At 42.2% G+C, this 23,694-nt stretch overlaps 1 pseudogene; it reads right to left on the bottom strand.

Annotated features, from left to right (window-relative positions):
- The window catches only part of LOC121567141, a 171,522-nt pseudogene that overhangs the window by 139,458 nt on the left and 8,370 nt on the right, over window positions 1-23,694 (bottom strand).

The following is a 23,694-nucleotide window of genomic DNA, read 5'->3' as shown; positions in this document are numbered from 1 at the left end:
TGAGGATGAGTGTGTGTATGCATGGAGATGTGTGTGTGAATGTGTGTATGTTCTCAAAGGAAAGTCTCGTGGGGAGCAACCAGATTGTGGCCTGTGGCGTGGGTGTTGTCCTTGAGAAGATATTGGCTCTGTCCATTGTTCTTGCATAGGAACAGCATTGATTGAAAACAAGCTCCTAACATTAAAATGGGTCATGCACAAGATTTTAGTCAGACCAAGCTATAACATTTTAATATTTACTACGACAGTAGACACTACTCTAAGACAACCAATGGTCCAAACCTCATGTCGCTATCATAATCCGTTCAAAAGGTATTGGAGTTTTTACCCCTTGTAGGATGGCCAAAATTAGGGGGACTAAATCAATGGAGGCCAGAGAAAAGAAAGTGGTCAAAAATCAGGTAAATAGAATTGCGTCAGCTAGGCTGGATGCTGTGCGAGAATTAAGGCTAAACTGACAGAATCACTGTTTAATCGTCATCTTTCTTCTCGAATCCGGAGGACATAAAACAATATAGAGGTAAGATAGATATCGATTTTGAGACATGACATGTAGTACTTTCACATTTTTGTACACACTTTTCATATTAATGCGAAATTACTGTTATTTTTCGAATATTTATCACAAAACCAATAAGGTTTCTGTGAAATGTCAACGGAGCACTGAGATTCTTATTTTAAAATCCATTTACATTTAATTCAATTTGTGTCATGCTAATTTTGCTTTTTGCGACCCTTGGAAACAACTTTGCAGATGACCACCACAACATGTAAAATCCTCAAAAGTTCCTGCGAGAAAGCGGCACCACTCTGTCTATAGAGCTCGGTGCTTATTATTGGATGTATTAGGTTACGAAATCCAACTTTTGGGATATAATGTCTAAGATATTTTAGAGAAATACTCATATTTGTCTTGGTAAAATGTATTTTATAGCATAACATGCTGACCACACTGCACGCGTCGCGTGCGCGAGCGTTGCAAAATAAATGTACACATACATGTTATTAAATCATTGCACCCACACTGCTCGTGAGCGTTTGCGTGGCCAGACGCTAAAATAGAACTCAGTTCTATTTGTGACGCAAGTCCTGCCTCTCCCATCTCCCATCTCCTCATTGGTTTTTAGGAGCATCTAACCACGTGGGTGATTGAAAGATAAACTGAGGTCTATGCTCCAGTCCAGTTGGTTGTGGTAATGCACCATAAATTTGGTTGCCAACCACCATATAAAGTCTGAAGAAGAAGAAGAAGCCTGAAGGAGGAGAGATTACTAGAAAACAAACGTTTACCGTTTTATCTGTGGATTAATTGTAGAGGACCTTGTGCATTTCAGGTAAAATAACAACCCAATGTTTATATCCCACAAATTAGCTAGCAACAGCAAGCTAGCTAGCTAGCTAAATTGCAATAAATGTTTAATGCTTTTCGACCTGTCCCAAAATTAATATAATTGGTTCAGAGTTTGTTTTGATATTTCAACCTGCGTGTCCTGATTCCGTCTGGCGTGGGGGGACAAAATCAACTTGCGCACGATGGTGCACACGGACACCCTACTGTCAGTGAATTCATTATAAGCTTAGCACAGCGATTAATGACCTGCCATCTCAATGGTGTTTTGAGAGGGAGTATGATGTATGGAGGTACAGTCAATACTAGGCTACCTGAAAACCTCTGTCTTTGACATCCCTTAGTGGTAGAGCCATAATGCCCTTTAAGCCAATCAGAAACAAGTATTCAACAATGCCATGGTATAATCCCCATTTATACAACGGGTGGGTCTAATCCTGAATGATGATTGGTTAAAACCGCATTCCAGCCCGTGTCTATTCCACAAGTTACCACCAGCTAAATGGTGGCAGGTAGCTTAGTGGTTAAGAGCGTTGTGCCAGTAACCGAAAGGTCGCTGGTTCTAATCCCCGAACCGACTAGGTGAAAAATCTGTCGATGTGCCCTTGAGCAAGGCACTTAACCCTAATTGCTCCTGTAAGTCGCTCTGGATAAGAGCGTCTGCTAAATGACTAAAATGTAAAATGTAAATGTAAATCCACTGTCTCATCAACCTAGTCAGGCTCTTTATAAACTTAATCTCCACTATAAAAAGCATCTAAACATTATCTCACATTTCTTTTAGACAAACATTTCGTTTTCAACAGTGGAGATTTGTATAAACCTTGCTGTCTGTCTCTCCGACATTTGCAACATTGTTTCAACACTCAAATTCGATCTCCAGCTGTCCCATAGTATTGAACATATCGGGACGAGACAGAAAGGCAGGCAGCGTTTCTCAGCCGGTCGAAATCATGAATCAGCTGGCATAATTTTTATGGATATATACAAAACATTTCCATTGAAAAAAGGTACAACGAAACGCAGCTAATTTGCAGTCTTTCCAGCTTCAGTTTGAAATGATTGTGTTACTGTAGCTGTGTTGTTGGCTAGCTCCTCTGATCAACAGTGTCCTGACGAGTGAGCACATTCTCTATGCCAGGCAAAATCGTGCCTCATTAGCTCATTGTTATGGATGTATCCAAATAAATGTCACTAGAAAACAGCTTATGCAAATGCAGCTACTCTGCTGTTATTCTGGCTGAACTTTTTGACGTGACTGTAAGCTAGCCGTAGTTGGATAGCTAGGCAAGGGATAAGAACGTTGCCAGCCAGTATGGCAATGGAACATTTAGAACGAACGACTGGGTCGCGTCCATAGACACAGAACAAAAAGAAAGAACGACTGGGTCGGGTCTCTAGCAACCCTAGATTTGTGTCGGGACTATATCTTGTGGAAGGATGAAATAGTACGAATAAATTAATCAAAATGTTGTTAATGAAAATATGTCCATCATTATTTGAACATGTTGGTAACCCATTGTTCAAAAGTGATAATTCCCTCGAAGCCGGTGTTTGTTGGATATATTGGCTCGACTTCGTCTCGGCCCTAACAACACCCGTGCAAATATATCCAACAAACACCGGCTTCGAGGGCATTATCACTTAAGTAATGTCAATGGGGAGCTAACATGGATGCCATAGAATGTAGTGTCATGTAAATGCATCATAATGCTCATTCTTCACATTCGGTTTTATAGTATTTTTTAAATATTTCCATGTAATGTTAATACTGATTAATGTCTGCCATTGAATGTTTCAGTAAATGCATCGTAATACAGAAACCGCATATGCTTAACTCTCTAAAACATGGCTCTGGGTAGAACCAGTCATACTGTATAGAGTCGGGCTAATGCGCTTTCTGTCTGAACGATCAAGGAGCGCCACTTTCTCCTACATACAGTGGGGGAAAAAAGTATTTAGTCAGCCACCAATTGTGCAAGTTCTCCCACTTAAAAAGATGAGAGAGGCCTGTAATTTTCATCATAGGTGCACGTCAACTATGACAGACAAATTGAGAAAAAAATGTCCAGAAAATCACATTGTAGGATTTTTAATGAATTTATTTGCAAATTATGGTGGAAAATAAGTAGTTGGTCACCTAAAAACAAGCAACATTTCTGGCTCTCACAGACCTGTAACTTCTTCTTTAAGAGGCTCCTCTGTCCTCCACTCGTTACCTGTATTAATGGCACCTGTTTGAACTTGTTATCAGTATAAAAGACACCTGTCCACAACCTCAAACAGTCACACTCCAAACTCCACTATGGCCAAGACCAAAGAGCTGTCAAAGGACACCAGAAACAAAATTGTAGACCTGCACCAGGCTGGGAAGACTGAATCTGCAATAGGTAAGCAGCTTGGTTTAAAGAAATCAACTGTGGGAGCAATTATTAGGAAATGGAAGACATACATAATCTCCCTCGATCTGGGGCTCCACGCAAGATCTCACCCCGTGGGGTCAAAATGATCACAAGAACGGAGAGCAAAAATCCCAGAACCACACGGGGGGACCTAGTGAATGACCTGCAGAGAGCTGGGACCAAAGTAACAAAGCCTACCATCAGTAACACACTACTCCCTCCCTCCCTCCCTCCGAGACAGGATTGTGTCGAGGCACAGATCTGGGTAAGGGCACCAAAAAATGTCTGCAGCATTGAAGGTCCCCAAGAACACAGGGGCCTCCATCATTCTTAAATGGAATAAGTTTGGAACCACCAAGACTCTTCCTAGAGCTGGCCGCCCGGCCAAACTGAGCAATCGTGGAAGAAGGGCCTTGGTCAGGGAGGTGACCAAGAACCCGATTGTCACTCTGACAGAGCTCCAGAGTTCCTCTGTGGAGATTGGAGAACCTTCCAGAAGGACAACCATCTCTGCAGCCACTCCTCAATAAAAGGCACATGACAGCCCACTTGGAGTTTGCCAAAAGGCACCTAAAGGACTCAGACCATGAGAAACAAGACTCACTGGTCTGATGAAACCAAGATTGAACTCTTTGGCCTGAATGCCAAGCATCACGTCTGGAGGAAAGCTGGCACCATCCCTACGGTAAAACATGGTGGTAGCAGCATCATGCTGTGGGGATAATCAAAAGAAATCAGCCATCTCCCATCTCCACAAGTCTGGTTCATCCTTGGGAGCAATTTCCAAACGCCTGAAGGTACCACGTTAATCTGTACAAACAACAATAAGCAAGTATAAACACCATGGGACCACGCAACCATCATACTGCTCAGGAAGGAGACGCGTTCTGTCTCCTAGAGATGAACGTACTTTGGTGCGAAAAGTGCAAATCAATCCTAGAACAACAGCAAAGGACCTTGTGAAGATGCTGGAGGAAACAGGTACAAAAGTATCTATACCCACTGTAAAACGAGTCCTATATCGACATAACCTGAAAGGCCACTCAGCAAGGAAGAAGCCACTGCTCCAAAACCGCCATAAAAACGCCAGACTACAGTTTGTAACTGCACATGCGGACAAAGACCATACTTTTTGGAGAAATGTCCTCTGGTCTGATGAAACAAAAATAGAACTGTTTGCCCATAATGACCATCGTTATGTTTGGAGGAAAAAGGGGGTTGCTTGCAAGCCGAAGAACACCATCCCAACCGTGAAGCACGGGGGTGGCAGCATCATGCTGTGGGGGTGCTTTGCTGCAGGAGGGACTGGTGCACTTCACAAAATAGATGCCATCATGAGGAAGGAAAATTATGTGGATATATTGAAGCAACATCTCAAGACATCAGTCAGGAAGTTAAATCTTGGTCGCAAATGGGTCTTCCAAATGGACAATGACCCCAAGCATACTTCCAAAGTTGTGGCAAAATGGCTTAAGGACAACAAAGTAAAGGTATTGGAGTGGCCATCACAAAGCCCTGACCTCAAGCCTATAGAAAATGTGTGGATAAAACTGAAAAAGCGTGTGCGAGCAAGGAGGCCTACAAACCTGACTCAGTTACACCAGCTCTGTCAGGAGGAATGGGCCAAAATTCCCCCAACTTATTGTGGGAGGGTTGTGGATGGCTACCCGAAACGTTTGACCCAAGTTAAACAATTTAAAGGCAATGCTACCAAATACTAATTGAGTGTATGTAAACTTCTGACCCACTGGGAATGTGATGAAAGAAATAAAAGCTGAAATAAATCATTCTCTCTACTATTATTCTGACATTTCACATTCTTAAAATAAAGTGGTGATCCTAACTGACCTAAAACAGGGAATTGTTACTAGGATTAAATGTCAGGAATTGTGAAAAACTGAGTTTAAATGTATTTGGCTAAGGTGTATGTAAACTTCCGACTTCAACTGTATATGGCTCTGGGTTGAACCAGCTAATGCCAAACAACTCAGCTTGGAAATGTAATGTGCTCACTCACTGCTAGACAATGTACCTGAAAGTGTTTGTCTTTTTTCTCCACCCAGCTCACAAAATGGGTGATGAATTTGAATGAGTAGCAACGACTGCATTGAGTTGAGACCAATTAAAAAATGTCCTTAGCATTTTGGAACTGCTTCAGCTCAGTGTTCTATATTCCATATGTATAATTCTCTCTGGGTAAATGTTCTGAAATGTATCTTCCGGTATTTAAGTGAATGTAGACTGTTGCATTAATTGCTGGATTGATTTGTTATATTGTATGTTCGTCTAGGGGCCTGAGGGAACTCAAAGTTAATATGGAACAAAACTCAAGACATACAGTATCTCTTGACAATGGGGAAGACAGCATGCAAACAAATTTGTATCAAACAGTAATGGATTAAAAAGATCTCTCCTGGACTAAATGTTCATATAGGCCTTAATTCTTTGTATAAAAAAAATTGAAAAAATAACTATTCTCATTGACTGTGGATGACCATTGACAACCATGGAAAGACTGTAAAATATATATTTAAAAATTCTTCAGAACTCTACGGTCTATTTTAGTCTCTCCCATACCCTCTACATTCCTCCTCAAATATCTCCCTAGATACACTGAATAGATTGATGCAGGCTCTCAATCTGTCTGAACACAATGCACTCTTTTTCATGAATTTTTCTCCTCCATCACTGACACCTAGAGACGTCATACATTCAACCAAACACATTGTGAACAAAGAGAATGGGCAAAATTCTTAAAGTTCAACCTAAAGTGATAGAAGGAAAGGGTAATATATGTACGTACTCAAGTCATAGCCTTTACTGCCCTTCAGCCATCCCGAGATGCTGAAAACACACAAAACTACTTTATTTCACACCCAGTCTTGAGCAAACACACACACACACACACACACACACACTATTTCCCCTGCGGGCAAACACGAAGACTGACAGTTGGGACAGAAGTGCTCCTTCCTGGTTATAGAGGTCAGGATTGGGTCAGAGCAGGGAGGTGACACTGAGGGAAAGTGACATCACAGAGACCAGAACAGAGCAGAAAACTCTGCTTGAGTGACAATTACATTTCTTTCCTTTCCTTCGCTGTCCAACAACATTGGTCTGGAGCAGGGGAGATATCAATCCCATGGTGCAGAAACAAGAAGGATGCCAGAAAACTGTCTGTCACTAAACACTGCTGTGCTGACTCTTTTAAGTTTTGTACTGTAGTAAAGATACTCACTAACTTTACAACACATACACACACATCATTATCATTAGCGGCAAAGTTCTGTTAAACATGTTCATTCTGTATGCACTGCACAACGTGCAAAACACACCAGTATCAGTTCCGGAAGGCCGAACTGCCTCAAAGCCTATATACTTTACAGCATGCAGATTTCACCTCATAATCACACAATACAAAAACACATTCTTAAAAACATTTTGCACCACATTGTACATTATTCTGTATACATAAATAATTATCTGTAGTCAACTTTGAAGAATCCAACCTCACTACGTATTATTCCCCTTGTGGTTAGGCAAATGTTTTGTAACATGATATGATTCATATGTTTGATATTGGGCATGCTTGATATTTTTTTATCACTGAACAACCAAATTATTTGCCAATTGTGGGCATTGAAAACGTTACCATTCTGGCTCGGATGTAAAGGACATTTGTATTTGTATTTATTAGGGATCCCCTTTACTTGCTGCCAAGGCAGCAGCTACTCTTCCTGGGGTCCAGCAACATTAAGGCACTTACATCACACATAAAAAAAAAAGATAAAACAGTACATCAACATTATAACATTATTACACCATTACATATCTACAATACAAAATGTATAATACCACCATACAAAAATATTACAATGTATGTGTGTGTAGACTGCTAGCGTGTGCGTATGCGTGTCTGTACCTGTGTGTGTGTCTCTTCACAGTCCCCGCTGTTCCATAAGGTGTATTTTTATCTGTTATTTAAATCTGATTCTACTGTTTGCATCACTTACCTGATGTGGAATAGAGTTCCATGTAGTCATGGCTCTATGTACCGTAATTTTCGGACTATAAGCCGCGCCTTTTTTCCCATTTTTTTCCCATTTTTTGGGGATTGTGAAGAGACCTCTGGTGACATGTTTTGTGGGGTATGCATGGGTGTCCGAGCTGTGTGCTAGTAGTTTAAACAGACAGCTCGGTGCATTCAGCTTGTCAACACTTCTTACAAAAACAAGTAGTGATGAAGTCAATCTCTCCTCCACTTTTGAGCCATGAGAGATTGATCTATTAATGTTAGCTCTCCGTGTACATTTAAGGGCCAGCCATGCTGCCCTGTTCTGAGCCAATTGTCCCTCTTTGTGGCACCTGACCACACGACTGAACAGTAGTCCAGGTGCGACAAAACTAGGGCCTGTTAAGGCAGAGCAGCGCTTTATTATGGACAGGCTTCTCCCCATCTTAGCTACTGTTGTATCAACATGCCAATCAAATGGACAGGTAGACAGAGGGGACGGATTATTCCAGCTCTTATCTTTCTCTCCATCCCTTCTTTCTCCAGCAGTGAGTGGAATTAAAACGAGATGAGGAGTAAATGTCTCCTCTCGCTCTTCTCATTCTTGAGTCACTCGTCCCCAGAGGTCTGGGGAGTGGGCGTACACAGCACGTTCACAGCTCACTCTTACGCAAGTCCCCACTTCGCCTGCCCAGGCTGGTGTCTACCAAACCATCTGCCGCTCGCTACGCTTTTCCTTCAATGAAAGCACGTTTACTCCACAGTCACATGTTCAGCTTATGTGTTTGCTGCTAAAGCAAGGCAAGGAGGCTTCACACCACTTACTCTGGTGTCCCCATGGAGCCTGAGTTCACAGAAGCCAAATAGAGCATGTGCTTGTCAGCAAATCAGAGGATGGGTGGCCTTTGACTGCGTTGTGCTACAATACTATGTCAAAAACAGCCAGGATAAGTTTTTAAAAAAATCATAATGGCTTATGGAGCAATAGTATGAAGTTAGAAAATGCTATGGTTACCCTTCAGCCTCACAGATACAGTACCATACAGTACCATGAAATACTGTATGTTGAAACTGAAATTGAAACCATGGCTATGTTCCAATCAAGTATACATACTAGCAAACCTTGTATAATGCATGCCAATTACATTGCTTAATTCTACGTAGTTTGCTAGTGTCAAACCCAGAGTTTGGTTTGTGTCTGACTGACCTTGGCATTCTTGATGCTGTTCATGATGTTTCCTAGATCCTCCACATCGATGACTGAGCCTGGCCTTTTCTCCTCTGACCCAGCTGTCTCCTCATCACTACTGGACTCTACCAGCTCCTCCTGCAGAGAAACAGAGGGAGAGGGGAGAGGGGGGAGAGGGAAAGAGAAGGAGAGAGAGGAGGAGGGAGACAGCAGGCGAGAGGGAGAGGAGTAGATAGTGAAAGGTGATGGCAGAAAAAGAGAGATGGACAGAATATGAAAGGTAGGTGAGAACAGAGAGAGTACGTGGGAGAAAAATAGGGCGAGATCACTCACACATTGTACACAAGAGACCTGCCTCACTTACTTCAAGCATTTCCTAAAGGGTCCAAACCTCCTTCAGATTTATGAAGGCATAAATCCACAATTAATCTTAAATACATCCATGATTAAACACATCCAGGATCCCATATGGGATAAATGGTATTACAAGTCGTTACCTTTTGTTGGAGCTGCTTGATTAAATAAAGAAAAGCATATGCATATTTATGGAGTTTAGGAACTCCTCAGGGTACGTGGCTGATTCAAATGATGTTGCCCACCACATGTTCATCGGCGTTGGCAGGATTAAATGAAGGCTAAATGGATGCACGGTAGATAAATCATAAGGATTAGCCTTCACATTGTAGTTTCTTTCTACACTCTCTCCTCTGAATGTCACCCCTGATGCGTACAGCGCTGGAGACAGAAGGAGGGAAAAGTAGCACCGCTAACTCACGTTACCATGACAATACGAGAAAGAGGGTATGTGCATGCATGCGTGTTTAGTAATAGCAGTAGTGTCAAGGAATCCACTCCAGATAAAAGTGTAATAAGAAATACCTTATTGTGGACAGCATAAACCTGCATTGAGTTACGTGAACTACAAATCAACTCTATGAACCTACACTACAACTCAAAAAACCTACACTCGATCGCTCCAATGTCAACAACTACAGACCAGTATCCCTTTTTTCTTTTTTCTCCAAAACTCTTGAGCGTGCTATCTCTAGCCAACTCTCCTGCTATCTCTCTCAGAATGACCTTCTTGATCCAAACCAGTCAGGTTTCAAGACTGGTCATTCAAATGAGACTGCTCTTCTCTGTGTCACGGAGGCTCTCCGCACTGCTAAAGCTAACTCTCTCTCCTCTGCTCTTATCCTTCTAGACCTATCTGCTGCCTTTGATACTGTGAACCATCAGATCCTCCTCTCCACCCTCTCCGAGTTGGGCATCTCCGGCGCTGCTCACTCTTGGATTGCGTCCTACCTGACAGGTCGCTCCTACCAGGTTGCGTGGTGAGAATCTGTCTCCGCACCACGTGCTCTCACCACTGGTGTCCCCCAGGGCTCAGTTCTATTCTCTCTACACACCAAGTCACTTGGCTCTGTCATATCCTCACATGGTCTCTCCTATCATTGCTAAGCAGACAACACACAATTAATTTTCTCCTTTCCCCCTTCTGATAACCAGGTGACGAATCGCATCTCTGCATGTCTGGCAGACATATCAGTGTGGATGTCGGATCACCACCTCAAGCTGAACCTCGGCAAGACGGAGCTGCTCTTCCTCCCGGGGAAGGACTGCCCGCTCCATGATCTCGCCATCACGGTTGACAACTCCATTGTGTCCTCCTCCCAGAGTGCAAGGAACCTTTGCGTGACCCTGGACAACAACCAGTCGTTCTACGCTAACAATCCTGCAGGTTCATGCTCTACAACATTCGCAGAGTACGACCCTACCTTACACAGAAAGCGGCACAGGTCCTAATCTAGGCACTTGTCATCTCCTGTCTGGATTACTGCAACTCGCTGTTGGCTGGGCTCCCTGCATGTGCCATTAAACCCCTACAACTTAACCAGAACGCTGCAGCCCGTCTGGTGTTCAACCTTCCCAAGTTCTCTCATGTCACCCCGCTCCTCTGCACACTCCACTGGCTTCCAGTTGAAGCTCGCATCTACTACAAAACCATGGTGCTTGCCTATGGAGCTGTGAGGGGAACGGCACCTCCTTACCTTCAGGCTCTGATCAGACCCTACACGCAAACGAGGGCACTACGTTCATCCACCTCTGGCCTGCTAGCCCCCCTACCTCTACGGAAGCACAGTTCCCGCTCAGCCCAGTCAAAGCTATTCACAAGCTCCCCCACGACGCCAGGACAGCGGAGTCACTGACCACCTTCCGGAGACACTTGAAACCCTACCTCTTTAAGGAATACCTGGAATAGTATAACAATAATCCTTCTAAACCCCCCCCTCCCCCACCCCCTATAAAATAAAATAAAAGGGTAGTTGTCCCACTGGCTATCCTAAGTTGAATGCACCAATTAGTAAGTCTGGATAAGAGCGTCTGCTAAATGACTTAAATGTAAATGTAATGAGATAACATGCATACCTACCATTACTAATGCTAAGAGTAGTTAAGTTCAGTCTTACCTCAGAGTTGAGCTGTTCTGGAGATGCCTGTTCGTCCTGTCTTCTCCTGTGGTTTCTTCCTATTCCTGGTCTTACAGGAGCCTCCCATCTTATAGTTTCCACTACAGGCCTTCTTCTGCTCTGCAACCAGGGCCTGCAGGCAGCTCAGGAACTTCTTCCAGAGCAGGAAGTCAGCCTGTACGCTGCAATTACGGTTCTTCACTACGTTGCAGTTGCCATCTCCTCTGGACAGAACACGGATGCCGCTCAGCATCCACAGCCACTTGTCCACGTTTTTACTCACCTAAGGGAGACGGAAGAAGGGGTTGAATGATGTGTTTTCAGTGAGTCTAGAGAAAGTGGATGATTAGCTATTGGACAGGAGAGAACAGTCATAGTGGTAATGATAATCGATTGAATGAGCTTAGTATTCTAGTGTGTACAAAAGAGGAATGTATATCAGATAAGCAAAGAAACTGATAATTTCATAAGTGTAAGTAGCAGCACTACACACATAGTGGAAACATATCGATAGGAGACATACAGTATTCAGTCAGATCTCTTACCATATTGTAGTGGCTGCCATACACAGAGTTGCCCAGGCCAAGCACTGTATATCTCAGTGCTTTCAGGTAGGTTTTCCCATTTCTGAAGTCAGTGAATGCCTCCTCCAGCCACTTACAGAACCATTCAGCATTCTCTGTGGGCTGTCCGTCAGTGTACGTAGCCAATAGGAACACACAGACCGACTTGTTGGAGCACTGGAGAGAGAGATGCCATCCAGAAATGTGGAAAGTGGCACAAGGTAAACAAATGCAGAATATGTAGCATAGACATATAGAATAAGGATAAAGGATCTCTCCGGTATATACTTCCAGTGAGAGACAGGAATGGCCCCATTTCCTTTTAAAGTGCAATACATTTGGCCAGAGGCAAATTAAGTGCACTTCATAGGAAACAGGATGCAGCTATGGACAACCTATTGCATTGCATGCAACCAGAGTGAAAGTAGGAATCAATAACAGAACAGCAGCATAGGGAGCACTATGATGAAGTATGAGGACAACAATTTGAAGGCAGAACAAATCTCCAAAGCAGAGCAACATTGTAAATGATTCAAGCCCTACAGGGCAGCCAGTGTAAGGTGCCCCTATCCCCATGGTTTCCTACGGCAAAGAGCTGCCTGCAACACTCTATGCTGGGGGAGAGAGCATCATGATTGATCACTGGGCACAGAGAGTCAATGCGCTGAGCATCTGTAACTAGATCTCTGGGCCGGAGGCCGGGCCAAGCACCCATGGTCATTTCTCTTTGGTGAGAGGGATTTTCATCTCCAAACTGTAAAGTATCCCTGTTGAATAAATGGCCATTTCCTCTCAGGCTGCTGCGTCAGGCGACAAATCTCCTATTAATTTCTCAGATGGTGGAGTATTGCCCAACAAAATGGAATACTGATGAAAATAATCAATCTTTCGTGGTTGAACAGGATTCATTTAAAATATTTATACAATGTGCCAGCCATTGGTTTGAAGAATAAAAAAGAAAAAAGAAAGTGGCAAACTTGGGGTTGGAAAATGATGCTAGTGCAAGGCTTTAAAACTGTATAGTTTTGCTAGTTCATCTGTTTATCTGTCAGCGAATACAAGATTAATTCCCTAGAAGCTAAGATAGTAGCACTTCATTACTGCACGAAATTAAGTATGTGAATAATAACATATAATAGTATGGTAACAAGTTATAGTTACTCACAAATTTAAACATGACTGTCCAGATAGATACCCATTAAGGTCAGTATAATTATAGAATTGTTTTCTTCCAGGTTAAAGGAAACATCACTCACCTCATCAGCTAGCGTGTCATCTGGGTCATAATCTTTCATGTCGATCACTTCAGCTGGCAAGCCCAAAGCCTTCACCTCCTCTGATAGCTCTGTAGCAAAACTCTGGGACAAATGTATGATCAATTAAAGTTAATTTCAGTATGCAATTCTGCTCATAAAAACTTTGCCCATTCATATACTGTAATGCTAGAGCCTTACAGTTCATTCATGAACCTACAGTGCCTTCAGAAAGTATTCACACCCCTTGACTTTTTCCACATTTTGTTCTGTTACAGCCTGAATTTGAAACGGATTAAATTGAGATTTTTTTGGCACTGGCCTACACACAATACCCCATAATGTCAAAGTGGAATTGTGTTTAAAAAAATGTTTACAAATAAAATAAAAATGAAAAGCTCAAGTGTCTTGAGTCAATAAGTATAGAATCCATTTGTTTTTATGGCAAGCCTAAATAAGTTCAGGAGTAAACATTTGCTTAACAAGTCACATAAGTTGCAAGGACTCACTCTGTGTGCAATAATAGTGTTTAACATGATTTTTTAATGACTACCTCATCTCTGTACCCCACACCTACAATTATCTGTAAGGTCACTCAGTTGAGCAATGAATTTCAAACACAGATTCAACCACAAAGACCAGCGAGGTTTTCCAGTGCCACGCAAGAAGGGCAAAAAAACAAACAGGCATTGAATATCCCATTGAGCATGGTGAAGTTATTCATTACACTTTGGATGGTGAATCACTACTCCCAGTCACTACAAAGATAGAGTGCATTCGGAAAGTATTCGGACCCCTTGACTTCTTCCACATTTTGTAACGTAAAAGCCTTATTCTAAAATTGATACAATAATTTTTTTCCCTCATCAATCTACACACAATACCCCATAATGTCAAAGCGAAAATGTTTATTTTTATTTTTATTCTTGCTATAATAAAATACCTTATTTACATAAGTATTCATAAAATGTGTTATGAGACTTCAAAATTGGGCTCAGGTGCATCCTGTTTCCACTGATCATCCTTGAGATGTTTCTACAACTTGGAGTCCACCTGTGGTAATTTCAATTGATTGGACATGATTTGGAATGGCACACACCTGTCTATATAAGGTCCCACAGTTGATAGTGCATGTCAGAACAAAAAACCAAGCCATGAAGTCGAAGGAATTGTACATAGAGCTCCGAGACAGGATTGTGTTGAGGCACAGATCTGGGGAAGGCTAACAAAAAATGTCTGCAGCATTGAAGGTCCCCAAGAACATAGTGGCCTCCATCATTCTTAAATGGATGAAGTTTGGAACCACCAAGACTCTTCCTAGAGCTGGCCGCCCGGCCAAACTGAGCAATCGGGGGAGAAGGGCCTTGGTCAGGGAGGAGACCAAGAACCCGATAGTCACTCTGACAGAGCTCCAGAGTTCCTCTGTGGAGATGGGAGAACCTTCCAGAAGGACAACCATCTCTGCAGCACTCCACCAATCAGGCCTTTATGGTAGAGTGGCCAGACGGAAGCAACTCCTCAGTAAAAGGAACATGACAGCCCGCTTGGAGTTGCCAAAAGGCACCTAAAGGACTCTCAGACCATCAGAAACAGGATTATCTGGTCTGATGAAACCAAGATTGAACTCTTTGGCCTGAATGCCAAGCGTCACATCTGGAAGAAACCTGGCACCATCTCTACGGTGAAGCATGGTGGTGGCAGCATCATGCTGTGGGGATGTTTTTCAGCGGCAGGGACTGGGAGACTAGTCAGGATCGAGGGAAAGATGAACGGAGCAAAGTACAGAGAGATCCTTGATGAAAACCTGCTCCAGAGCGCTCAGGACCTCAGACTGGGGTGAAGGTTCACCTTCCAACAGGACAACGACCCTAAGCACACAGCAGAGACAATGCAGGAGTGGCTTTGGGACAAGTCTCTGAATGTCCTTGAGTGACCCAGCCAGAGCCCGGACTTAAATCCGATCAAACATCTCTGGAGAGACCTGAAAATAGCTGTGCAGTGACGCGCCCCAGCCAACCTGACATAGCTTGAGAGGATCTGCAGAGAAGAATGGTAGAAACTCCCCAAATACAGGTGTGCCATGCTTGTAACGTCATACCCAAGAAGACTTGAGGCTGTAATCGCTGCCAAAGGTGCTTCAACAAAGTACTGAGTAAAGGGTCTGAATACTTATGTAAATGTGTTTTCAGTTTTATATTATACATTTGCAAACATTTATAAAAACCAATTATTGCTTTGTCATTATGGGGTATTGTGTGTAGATTGATGAGGGGGGACTATTTAATAAATTTTAGAATAAGGCTGCAACGTAACAAAATGTGGAAAAAGTCAAGGGGTCTGAATACTTTCCGAATGCACTGTACAGGCGTCCTTCCTAACTCGGATGCAGTAGAGGAAGGAAACCACTCAGGGATTTCACCATGAGGCCAATGGTGACTTCAAAACAGTTACAGTGAGGGAAAAAAGTATTTGATCCACTGCTGATTTTGTACGTTTGCCCACTGACAAAGAAATGATCAGTCTATAATTTAATGGTAGGTTTATTTGAACAGTGAGAGACAGAATAACAACAACAAAATCCAGAAAAAACGCATGTCAAAAATGTTATAAATTGATTTGCATTTTAATGAGGGAAATAAGTACAGTACAGAGTTTAATGGCTGTGATAGGAGAAAACTGAGGATGGATCAACAACATTGTAGGTACTCCACAATACTAAGCTAATTGACAGAGTGAAAAGCAGGAAGCCTGTAGAGAATAAAACTATTCCAAAACATGCATTTTGTTTGCAACAAGGCACTAAAGTAATTGGCAAAGCAGTTAACTTTTTGTCCTGAATACAAAGTGTTCTGTTTGGGGCAAATTCAATACAACACATTTTCTGAGTACCAGAGTACGTGAGCAGAGCGGAGCGAGTAGTGGAGCGTGCCCAATTTGACTGGAGCGCGAAGCGAGATTCCCAAAGGTTGGCGATTCGGCCTTCTAGCCCGCTCCAATTTCGCTCCAGTAGCGCTCACTTCAGGAGCTCAGGGCATGCATTTGTAGTCTACTTGTGTGCTGCTAATAGCCCCTTGCTTTAGCTACTGTCATGGAGTTCTCTAAATATTTTCATAAAGAAACTGATAAAATACACAGTTGCTAAATCAAGGTGACTTCCAAAGATGAAGAGCAAGAGTGGGAGTGATGTGATGTAGTGTCCACTGTTATGTGTAAGGATTGGATGCCATCTGCTGGTATGGTGCTAAACTGTTAGGTTATAGACCGGATACCATTGTTCTACGTGCAGGATATGGCCACATGAAACATCCACAACTAAAGATCATTGTGGAATCTGAAAATACACTTATCCCAAAAGTATGATGGTATACTTATTACTTGCACAGGCTAAAAGAAAGAATGAGGTGGGTAGATAACTAAGTGTGTCATTGTAGCAAAGTATTCATAAACTAAAAATCAGATCTCTTAAATGTTTTGTTCATTTTTCGTTCTATTATCTATACAATAGGCAATAATTGATTTTGGCCCAATAGGCCTGGCATATTCCCACATTCAAGGAGCTTTCCGTTTTGATTGGGTTATTTAGCCTAAAAACCTTTAGGCCTACCTAATAGAAACATTTAAAAAACAACTCTGGATCTCTGCCCAACCTGGCAAGAGTGGCCAAAAGGGTGTTTAGCGTCCCCAGTGGCCCTGCAATTGTGGAGAGTATATTCTCAGTGGTGGAAAAAGTACCCAATTGTCATACTTGAGTAAAGGTAAAGATACCTTAATAGAAAATGACTCAATAAAAAGTGAAAGTCACCCAGTAAAATACTACTTGAGTAAAAGTCTAAAAGTATTTGGTTTTAAATATACTTAAGTATCAAAAGTAAATACAATTGCTAAAATATGCTTTTTATTTTATTTATTTATTTTATTTCACCTTTATTTAACCAGGTAGGCCAGTTGAGAACAAGTTCTCATTTACAACTGCGACCTGGCCAGTGCGATAAAAACAACAACAACACAGTTACACATGGGATAAACAAAACATACAGTCAATAACACCATAGAAAAACTACAGTTGAAGTCGGAAATGTACAGTGGGGGAAAAAAGTATTTAGTCAGTCACCAATTTTGCAAGTTATCCCACTTAAAAAGATGAGAGAGGCCTGTAATTTTCATCATAGGTACACGTCAACTATTACAGACAAAATGAGGAAAAAAAATCCAGAAAATCACATTGTAGGATTTTTTATGAATTTATTAGCAAATTATGGTGGAAAATAAGTATTTGGTCAATAACAAAAGTTTCTCAATACTTTGTTATATACCCTTTGTTGGCAATGACACAGGTCAAACGTTTTCTGTAAGTCTTCACAAGGTTTTCACACACTGTTGCTGGTATTTTGGCCCATTCCTCCATGCAGATCTCCTCTAGAGCAGTGATGTTTTGGGGCTGTCGCTGGGCAACACGGACTTTCAACTCCCTCCAAAGATTTTCTATGGGGTTGAGATCTGGAGACTTGTCTCTTGATCTGGAGATCATTGTCATGCTGAAAGACCCAGCCACGTTTCATCTTCAATGCCCTTGCTGATGGAAGGAGGTTTTCACTCAAAATCTCACGATATATGGCCCCATTCATTCTTTCCTTTACACGGATCAGTCGTCCTGGTCCCTTTGCAGAAAAACAGCCCCAAACCATGATGTTTCCACCCCCATGCTTCACAGTAGGTATGGTGTTCTTTGGATGCAACTCAGCATTCTTTGTCCTCCAAACACGACGAGTTGAGTTTCTACCCAAAATTTCTATTTTGGTTTCATCTGACCATATGACATTCTCCCAATCCTCTTCTGGATCATCCAAATGCACTCTAGCAAACTTCAGACGGGCCTGGACATGTACTGGCTTAAGCAGGGGGGACACGTCTGGCACTGCAGTATTTGAGTCCCTGGCGGCGTAGTGTGTTACTGATGGTAGGCTTTGTTACTTTGGTCCCAGCTCTCTGCAGGTCATTCACTAGGTCCCCCCGTGTGGTTCTGGGATTTTTGCTCACCGTTCTTGTGATCATTTTGACCCCACGGGGTGAGATCTTGCGTGGAGCCCCAGATCGAGGGAGATTATCAGTGGTCTTGTATGTCTTCCATTTCCTAATAATTGCTCCCACAGTTGATTTCTTCAAACCAAGCTGCTTACCTATTGCAGATTCAGTCTTCCCAGCCTGGTGCAGGTCTACAATTTTGTTTCTGGTGTCCTTTGACAGTGCTTTGGTCTTGGCCATAGTGGAGTTTGGAGTGTGACTGTTTGAGGTTGTGGACAGGTGTCTTTTATACTGATAACAAGTTCAAACAGGTGTCATTAATACAGGTAATGAGTGGAGGACAAGAGGAGCCTCTTAAAGAAGAAGTTACAGGTCTGTGAGAGCCAGAAATCTTGCTTGTTTGTAGGTGACCAAATACTTATTTTCCACCATAATTTGCAAATACATTCATTAAAAATCCTACAATGTGATTTTCTGGATTTTTTTCCTCAATTTGTCTGTCATAGTTGACGTGTACCTATGATGAAAATTACAGGCCTCTCTCATCTTTTTAAGTGGGAGAACTTGCACAATTGGTGGCTGACTAAATACTTTTTTTCCCCACTGTACATACACTTAGGTTGGAGTCATTAAAACTCGTTTTTCAACCACTCCACAAATTTCTTGTTAGGACATCTACTTTGTGCATGACACAAGAAATTTGTCCAACAATTGTTTACAGACAGATTATTTCACTTATAACATTTACATTTTAGTCATTTAGCAGTCAAATTAGTGAGTGCATACATTTATTTTTTTATTTTTATTTTAAAAAATCATACTGGCCCCCCGTGGGAATCGAAACCAAAACCCTGGCGTTGCAAGCACCGTGCTCTACCAACTGAGCTACACGGGGCCCACTGTATCACAATTCCAGTGGGTCAGAAGTTTACATACACTAAGTTGACTGTTCCTTTAAACAGCTTGGAAAATTCCAGGAAATTATGTCATGGCTTTAGAAGCTTCTGATAGGCTAATTGACATCATTTGAGTCAATTGGAGGTGTACCTGTTGATGTATTTGAAGGCCTACCTTCAAACTCAGTGCCTCTTTGCTTGACATCATGGGAAAATCAAAAGAAATCAGCCAAGAACTCAGAAAAAAAATTGTAGACCTCCAGGAGTCTGGTTCATCATTGGGAGCAATTTCCAAACGCCTAAGGGTACCACGTTCATCTGTACAAACAATAGTACGCAAGTATAAACACCATAGGACCACGCAGCCGTCATACCGCTCAGGAAGGAGATACGTTCTGTCTCCTAGAGATGACCGTACTTTGGTGCGAAAAGTGCAAATCAATCCCAGAACAACAGCAAAGGACCATGTGAAGATGCTGGAGGAAACAGGTACAAAAGTATCTACAGTGGGGGAAAAAAGTATTTAGTCTGCCACCAATTGTGCAAGTTCTCCCACTTAAAAAGATGAGAGGCCTGTAATTTTCATCATAGGTACACGTCAACTATGACAGACAAAATGAGGAAAAAAATATCCAGAAAATCACATTGTAGGATTTTTAATGAATTTATTTGCAAATTATGGTGGAAATAAGTATTTGGTCAATAACAAAAGTTTCTCAATACTTTGTTATATACCATTTGTTGGCAAAGACACAAGTCAAACGTTTTCTGTAAGTCTTCACAAGGTTTTCACACACTGTTGCTGGTATTTTGGCCCATTCCTCCATGCAGATTTCCTCTAGAGCAGTGATGTTTTGGGGCTGTCGCTGGGCAACACAGACTTTCAACTCCCTCCAAAGATGTTCTATGGGGTTGAGATCTGGAGACTGGCTAGGCCACTCCAGGACCTTGAAATGCTTCTTACGAAGCCACTCCTTCGTTGCCCGGGCGGTGTGTTTGGGATCATTGTCATGCTGAAAGACCCAGCCATGTTTAATCTTCAATGCCCTTGCTGATGGAAGGAGGTTTTCACTCAAAATCTCACGATGCATGGCCCCATTCATTCTTTCCTTTACACGGATCAGTCGTCCTGGTCCCTTTGCAGAAAAACAGCCCCAACGCATGATGTTTCCACCCCCATGTTTCACAGTAGGTATGGTGTTCTTTGGATGCAACTCAGCATTCTTTGTCCTCCAAACACGACAAGTTGAGTTTTTACCAAAAAGTTATATTTTGGTTTCATCTGACCATATGACATTCTCCCAATCCTCTTCTGGATCATCCAAATGCACTCTAGCAAACTTCAGACGGGCCTGGACATGTACTGGCTTAAGCAGGGGGACACGTCTGGCACTGCAGGATTTGAGTCCCTGGCGGCGTAGTGTGTAACTGATGGTAGGCTTTGTTACTTTGGTCCCAGCTCTCTGCAGGTCATTCACTAGGTCCCCCCGTGTGGTTCTGGGATTTTTGCTCACCGTTCTTGTGATCATTTTGACTCCCACGGGGTGAGATCTTGCGTGGAGCCCCAGATCGAGGGAGATTATCAGTGGTCTTGTATGTCTTCCATTTCCTAATAATTGCTCCCACAGTTGATTTCTTCAAACCAAGCTGCTTACCTATTGCAGATTCAGTCTTCCCAGCCTGGTGCAGGTCTACAATTTTGTTTCTGGTGTCCTTTGACAGCTCTTTGGTCTTGGCCATAGTGGAGTTTGGAGTGTGACTGTTTGAGGTTGTGGACAGGTGTCTTTTATACTGATAACAAGTTCAAACAGGTGCCATTAATACAGGTAACAAGTGGAGGACAGAGGAGCCTCTTAAAGAAGAAGTTACAGGTCTGTGAGAGCCAGAAATCTTGCTTGTTTGTAGGTGACCAAATACTTATTTTCCACCATCATTTGCAAATAAATTCATAAAAAATCCTACAATGTGATTTTCTGGATTTCTTTTTCTCAATTTGTCTGTCATAGTTGACGTGTACCTATGATGAAGGCCTCTCATCTTTTTAAGTGGGAGAACTTGCACAATTGGTGGCTGACTAAATATTTTTTTCCCCACTGTATGTTCCTGACTTCCCTGAAAAGTTGCATATCGCGGGGGCTGTTTGATGCTAATGCAGTACGCCACAGGATGTTTTTGTACTGGTCAAGGGCAGTCAAGTCTGGGGTGAACCAGGGGCTATATCTGTTCTTAGTTCTGCTTTTTTTGAATGGGGCATGCTTATTTAAGATGGAGAGGAAGGCACTTTTAAAGAACAACCAGGCATTCTCTGCTGACGAAATGAGGTCAATATCCATCCAGGATACCCGGGCCAGGTCAATTAGAAACGCCTGCTCGCTGAAGTGTTTTAGGGACCGTTTGACAGTGATGAGGGATGGTCGTTTGACCGCGGACCATTATGGACGCAGGCAATGAGGCAGTGATCGCTGAGATCCTGGTTGAAGACAGCGGAGGTGTATTTAGAGGGTAAATTAGTCAGGATGATATCTATGAGGGTGCCCATGTTTTACGGATTTAGGGTTGTACCTGGTAGGTTCCTTGATGATTTGTGTGAGATTGAGGGCATCTAGTTTAGATTGTAGGACGGCCGGGGTGTTAAGCATATCCCAGTTTAGGTCACCAAGCAGTACGAACTCTGAGGATAGATGGGGGGCAATCAATTCACATATGGTGTCCAGGGCACAGCTGGGGGCTGAGGGGGATTTGTAGCAAGTGGCAACAGTGAGAGACTTATTTCTGGAAAGGTGGATTTTTAGAAGTAGAAGCTCAAACTGTTTGGGCACAGACCTGGATAGTATGATAGACCTCTGCAGGCTATCTCTGAAGGCCACCAAAAACTCCGCCCCCTTTGGCAGTTCTATCTAGACGGAAAATGTTGTAGTTGGGGATGGAAATGTCCGAGTTTTTGGTGGCCTTCCTAAGCCAGGATTCAGAGGAGGTATCAAAAGTAAAAGTAAAAGTCTAAATAATTTCAAATTCCTTATATTAAGCAAACCAGAAAGCACAATTATTGTTATTTTAATTTACTGATAGCCAGGGGCACACTTCAGCACTCAGACATCATTTACAAATGAAGCATTTGTGTTTAGTGTGTCCAGGGGATCAGAGGCAATAGAGATGACCAGGGATGTTCTCTTGATAATTGTGTGATTTGGACCATTTTCCTGTCTTGCTAAGCATTCAAAATGTAACGAGTACTTTTGGTCTCAGGGAAAATGTATTATTTTCTTTAGGAATGTAATTAAGTAAAAGTAAAAGTTGTCAAAAATATAAATAGTAGAGTACAAATACCCCCAAAAATTACTTAAGTAGTACTTTAAAGTATTTTTACTGAAGTACTTTTACACCACCGGATATTTTCCGCTACTGGCCGGCTCTCCAGGCATCATCGCGTGAGCCTGAAGCCACAGACTGCCCAAACTCGTGTTTCTAAAAAAGAATTCAAAAAGGTACTAGTATGTAATTTTTGGTTTAAATTGTATTTAATTCTAAGTAAGTCACAGCCTATATGTGCAATTTATAGACTATAATGATTTAATACAACGAAATGTTGTTTAAATACTGCACGCTTTATGTCCCTACCAGCCTATTGAGTAGCACTCGCAAATGCTTCACAAATGTATTTCTTTGTAGGCTTTAGCCTTGAAATAATATAGCCTAAATAATTCATTTTCATTCCTTCTCATGCTCCCTGTCTGGCTCCTACCTATTTAGAGTGTTTATATGCTGTTTAATATGACATCTAGCCAATTTGAAATTATGTTCGCTTCTTACATTCACCATTTCATGTTTATTCAAATACTTTTCATTCAAATCCATATGGTTTGGTTTCAATACATAAAAAACAAATTGGTAGGTCCAGGTAGTCACAGAAATAGATGGGTGTTTGTTGAATTGTGATTTTAATGAATGGAGCGAATTTTGAGCGCGAGTTCTTTTTCTTATGAGCATGGAACGGTTTTTAGCAAGGAAAGGACACGGAGCGCTGGAGCGGTGCGCAAGCGATGAGCGGGATTTCCAAAGCTCAACTCCGCTCACATACTCTGCTGAGTACCACTCTCCATATTTTCAACCATAGTGGTTGATGTATCATGTTATGGGTATGCTTGTAATCATTAAGGACTGGGGCGTTTTTCAGGATAAAAAATAAATGGAATGGAGTTAAGTACAGGCAAAATCCTAGAGGAAAACCTTGTTCAGTCTGCTTTCCACCAGACACTGGGAGATTAATTCACCTTTCAGCAGGACAATAACATTTCAAATTTTTTTACATTTTAGTCATTTAGCAGACACTCTTATCCAGAGCGACTTACAGTAGTGAGTGCATACATTTTCATACTAGTCCCCCGTGGGAATCGAACCGACAACTCTGGTGTTGCAACCACCATGCTCTACCAACTGAGCTACACGGGACCTAAATATACGCTGGAGTTGCTTACCAAGAACACAGTGAATGTTCCTGAGGGGTAGAGTTACAGTTTTGACTTAAATCTGCTTCAGAA

The sequence above is a fragment of the Coregonus clupeaformis genome, unplaced genomic scaffold (genome assembly GCF_020615455.1).
Source record: "Coregonus clupeaformis isolate EN_2021a unplaced genomic scaffold, ASM2061545v1 scaf0035, whole genome shotgun sequence".
In the NCBI taxonomy this organism is placed as follows: Eukaryota; Metazoa; Chordata; class Actinopteri; order Salmoniformes; family Salmonidae; genus Coregonus; species Coregonus clupeaformis.
The sequence above is the reverse complement of the archived record's forward strand: the minus strand, read 5'-3'. Positions and strand labels throughout refer to the sequence as shown.